The sequence below is a fragment of the Rutidosis leptorrhynchoides genome, chromosome 3 (genome assembly GCF_046630445.1).
Source record: "Rutidosis leptorrhynchoides isolate AG116_Rl617_1_P2 chromosome 3, CSIRO_AGI_Rlap_v1, whole genome shotgun sequence".
NCBI lineage: Eukaryota > Viridiplantae > Streptophyta > Magnoliopsida > Asterales > Asteraceae > Rutidosis > Rutidosis leptorrhynchoides.
Window position 1 is genome coordinate 220,221,787 of NC_092335.1, and position 5,894 is coordinate 220,227,680.

Here is a 5,894-nt window from a genome sequence, read left to right on the forward strand (position 1 = left end):
CTGAGAATAAAAATGCTTTCAAGTGTCAACCAAAAGGTTGGTGAGTTCATTAGTTTAACATAAATAATCCTTTCATAATTTTTAATAGACCACAAGATTTCATATCTCCATTCTGCTCCTTTGCTGCTGTCTTCTAGCCGTGAGGTATAGGGAGAGAAAGAGAGTTTATTTTGTGATTTGCAAGCTTATTTTCAAGTGGTAATTAAATCCTAACCAAAGGCTAAGTGTTGGTCGCAAGTTTGGGGTATTATCTCTTGAGGTTTCATAGTTTTGGAGCTTGCTTTCATCATCATCTTTTCGAACTTGCTGCTGTCCAAATTCAGCTCTTAACTCAACATAGAGGAGGTATAATCATACTTCCTTGCTATTTTATGTAAGCATACATTCATGGCTTGATGACTATATGGAATTCATTATAAATGGTTAATCATATAAACTTGTTTTATTGATAATCATGCTTCCGCTTTCTTAACAATTACAAGTTGGTTTTGTAACTATGTTAACCTTATTGACATGTTTTATGAACTCATTGAATTCCATCACATACGTCCCATGCATAGAGACAAAAATATCATTCATATGGATTGAACACCTGGTAACCGACATTCACAATATGCATATAAGAATATCCCCATCATTCCGGGATCCTCCTTCGGACATGATATAAATTTCGAAGTACTAAAGCATCCGGTACTTTGGATGGGGCTTGTTGGGCCTGATAGATCTATCTTTAGAGTTCGCGTCAATTAGGGTGTCTGTTCCCTAATTCTTAGATTACCAGACTTAATAAAAAGGGGCATATTTGAAAGGACCCGTTCATATACATTATAAACGATTCACAATAGTTGATTACATTGCGAGGTATTTGACCTCTATATGATACATTATACAAACATTGCATTCGTTTTTAAAAGACAATCTTTCTTTACATCGAAAATTGACAGGCATGCATACCATTTCATAATATCCACTATCCAACTATAAATTGATTTAATAATAATCTTTGATGAACTCAATGACTCGAATGCAACGTTCTTCGAAATATGCTATGAAAGACTCCAAGTAATATCTTTAAAATGAGCAAATGCACAGCGGAAGATTTCTTTAACACCTGAGAATAAACATGCTTTAAAGTGTCAACCAAAAGGTTGGTGAGTTCATTAGTTTATCATAATCATTTATTTCCATCATTTTAATAGACCACAAGAATTTCATTTCCAGTTCTCATAAATATACGTCCCATGCATAGAGACAAAAATAATCATTCATATGGTGAACACCTGGTAACCGACATTAACTAGATACATATAAGAATATCCCCTATCATTCCGGGATCCTCCTTCGGACATGATATACATTTCGAAGTACTAAAGCATCCGGTACTTTGGATGGGGTTTGTTAGGCCCAATAGATCTATCTTTAGGATTCGCGTCAATTAGGGTGTCTGTTCCCTAATTCTTAGATTACCAGACTTTAATAAAAAGGGGCATATTCGATTTCGATAATTCAACCATAGAATGTAGTTTCAATTACTTGTGTCTATTTCGTCAAACATTTATAAAAGCGCATGTATTCTCAGTCCCAAAAATATAAAGGGTAAAAAGGTAAATGAAACTCACCATACTGTATTTCGTAGTAAAAATACATATAACGTCATTGAACAAGTGCAAGGTTGGCCTCGAATTCACGAACCTAAATTAATTATATATATTTATGTGTTGGTCAATATTTGTCTAACAAATTAGATCAAGTCATAGTGTACCACAATCCTAATGCTCGAGACTAATATGCAAAAGTCAACAAAAGTAAATTTGACTCAAAATAATTTCCAAAAATCTATACATGATTAATATATAGTTTAAATATCGTCGTTTTATATTTTTAAATATTTTTAAAAGATTTAATAGAGTAAATAATATAATTTATTTATTAATTAATAAAGTTTTATATTAAATTTAAATAATAAAATATACGTTTATATATATTAAGTAATAAAATTTATAGGGTTCATTTAATATCATAAAGATAATATGATAGGTATTATTAAAGTAAGTTATTACAAATAGTAAAATATGTTTGTATCACATATTTATTTGATAAAATAATATCTATAATGTTAGTAAGTAAAAGTTGTATTATTTTGTAATAATAATTATTATTATAAAAATATCAATATTTATAATTACCAAGATGACATTATGATAAAACGATAATTCTAATTATGATAACTTTAATATTTACAATAATTTTTAATATTATCTTTAAAATAATAATTCTATTTAAAATAATAATAATAATGATATTTTATAGTAACAATGACATTTCTATTAAAATGATAATTTTTGTTAAAATGATAGTTTTAATACTAACGATACTTTTAATAATAATAGTAATGATAAAAATAATAAGAATGATAATTTTATCTAAATCAATATCATATAATATTTTAATTTCATCATGATACTCTTACCCATTATTTCCTAATCGTTTCGTTTAATAGCTTTTAATCGTCTTTTATATCGTGTTCATAATAATGATAATAATAGTAATCAAAATAATTAGGTGTTACAAATATTTGTTTTAATTACACTAATATTAATAATGATAGTTACTATGACATTATTAACGATAATACTAATAATTATCTTAATGATAATATAGTAATAATAATAACAATAACAATAACCATTTTTAAATAATGATATATATTAATAATGATAATAATAATAATAATACCAATAATAATAATAATAATAATAATAATAATTGGATAATAATAATAATACTAATTATAACTTTAACGATAATAACGATAGTAATAATAAAATAAAATAAAAATAACATTTTTAATGATAAATCCCTTTTATTGATAAAGATAATAATAATGATAATAATAAGATAAAACTAGAACGACGATAAAAACGACGATAATAATAATCATTTTTTAATAAAAATATCGAAAATTCAATTGATTATAACTTCTAATCCGTTCATCGAAACCATTCGATATCTAAAGGAAAAGTTCTTAATTTTTCGCTAGCTTTCCAAGGACATGCATATCTTATACCTTATCTCAACCGCAAGTGTAACTAATTCAAGATTCAACCTAACCTGTCTAAGGGCAATATCAAAAGTACAAGCATGCATAATCCTAAATACTCGAGCACTAGTCAGGGATACACAATTAGTATGTAAAAGTTAAATTATGAGTACTCACGTATCAATATTGAGATTCAATATTGCAGGAAAGGTACGTAGACGCAACGGAAATGATAAACACTATATTGACCTCACGAGCATACCTATGAACCATACTCAATCACCTCCATAGCTATAACCCATAATTTCTTTAATCCTATCCCACTCGAAAAACAACTTCGAAATCACTCGGACAGCACTCCGTCGTAATATTTTATATATACTGATAATATCTTGAAATAATACGGAGTAAATATATATATGTAAATCGATTGAGAGAGTTTAGAGAAAAATATTTTCAAGTTTCTATGAAATAATGAAACCTATTGAATTCTATTTATAATAGATTTTTGAATTATTAAAGTGAATTATTAAAGTATGAATTATTAAAGTGAATTATTAAAGTATGAATTATTAAAGTGAATTATTAAAGTATGAATTATTAAAGTGAATTATTAAAGTATGAATTATTAAAGTGAATTATTAAAGTATGAATTATTAAAGTGGATTATTAAAGTTAAAGTAAAGTAAAAATAAAGTAAAGGTAAAGTTTAAGTATAGTAAAAGTATAAAACTATGTACGTATAATACGCGTATAAATATATATAATATTAATTTAAATCGTTATATATACTTAATAAAATAAAATATAAATATCGTTATCTTTATCATACTAGTTAAGTAATGAGTTGTCAAAAGTGGTTCTAGATATTTATATACGTTTTAATAATAAAGTTCTTTTTAAATTGAAAACGTTTTTGTACGTTTGAAACTAAATAGATCAATCGAGTCTTTATGAGATTCAATCTTCCACTATCCTTTGTCTAGTTCTCAATGATTCACAATTTATTCTTATTTATAAATCACTTTACCATTTTCCGAATATTGTTAAAATGGAAAGATTTCTCAAATCAACGTGGGCCTTTCAACAGAGACTTGTAATCATAATTCAATATATCTGATAATTTAATCATTTGATCTTATCTTCTAATTCCATTGATAAACATTTTGAAACAGATACAATCATATAAAGTATTTAATCTAATATTTTTGTTTACATTTCAAGTTATAATATATACACATATGCATATATAATCATATTCGTTTAATGGTTCGTGAATCGTTGGAACTTGGTCGAGGTTGAATGAATGTATGAACATAGTTTAAAATTCTTGAAATTTAACTTAACAAATATTGCTTATCGTGTTGGAAACATATAAAGATTAAAGTTTAAATTTGGTTGAAAATATCCTGGTTGTCACAGTACCTACCCGTTAAAGAAACTTCGTCCCGAAATTTGCGTGGAAAGGTCGTGAATGATAATAAGTATGTTTGCATGATGCATACGGGCTGAAAATTAGAGTTTTATCATCAGCGAATAATTTGGATAAACAATCCATTTATATGAAGAGTACGAATGAAGCTAACATAGAAGAGTGAAATGAGTAAGTGTGGATTCATCTTATCATTTGATGTAGATATGATTGATTCCCAGATTTCAAGGGATTTAAAGAAAATCTTCTTAATAAGATTTGACTCTCCGGTAATCAAGGGAATTAGGATCCGCTTTAAATGCGATCGTCCATTTTAATTGTTCTGTCGGAGATTTTCTTATAAATTCACCTCCTTCATTTCCTTACAACTCACACCTTCTGTTGATGCATTTTATGCAAGTCCCTAGACATCTACCCATGTCCATTGCAGGTACAACAGTTTACAGGCCACCATGATTGCTCGTTATTATCCTATCCGTGTTTGTATGTGGTTACAGGAACTGCAGGAATGAGATTTAGATGTTTGATTATGTTAGACTTAGTCAGACGTACGAGTGAAGCCTCACTAGTACGGCTGACAGGCTCATACGCATGGTTGATGTTGAGCTAAGTCACAATTACAACCTAAATGAGAAGACACGAGTGAGTGATCACCCGTACGGCTGATGAAGCCAACTCGTACGTGTGATGAATGAATCGTATGGGTGAGTCAATAGCAGAGGTATATAAAGTCTTATGTTCTTCATTTTAGGTTAAGCCTCTCATTTGTTACACACACTCATATCTAGTGAGCTCCTCCGATTCTCTCTCAGTCCAAATCACCCAGGTGGTGAATAATAGCTCTAGGAGTTGATCTAATCACACTTGATTTAGTTGTGGTTTAACTAAATTAATAAAAAAAAACTTAACCTATTCACTAGAGGGTTTGATTCACTTATTCCGCCATTGTGTGAGTTAAATCTGTTAATTTCTAAGTTCCTAGTCATGTTTCATCTCCTTCTATTCTTTCCCCCTCAACTCATGTTTTAAAGTATTCATCAATATGCTCCATCCAGTTCTGATTCTCGGTATACTTCTAACTTTCATATCGGTCATTCTTCTTTTTCATCTACCGCCGGAAGAATCTATTTACTTCTTCTATACTCTTGGGTTTATAGTGTTTCTAGTTCTCCCGTGTCTTTATATTGCTATATACATCGATATATATGGTTTATAATTTCTGGTTTATCGTTGGGCTTTATATGTTCCCTTATATTTCAAAGTATCTGCTTCTGTCTTCTATAATCATTATCATTCACATTTAATGCTCTCTTTTATTTGCTGCAATTTATACCCCAATTTCTATTTCGGAGTTTTGTCCTTTCGTTTCTTCTTCTTGCGATTAAGCACCGCTTGTAATGGTCCAGAATTCACAGATATGAA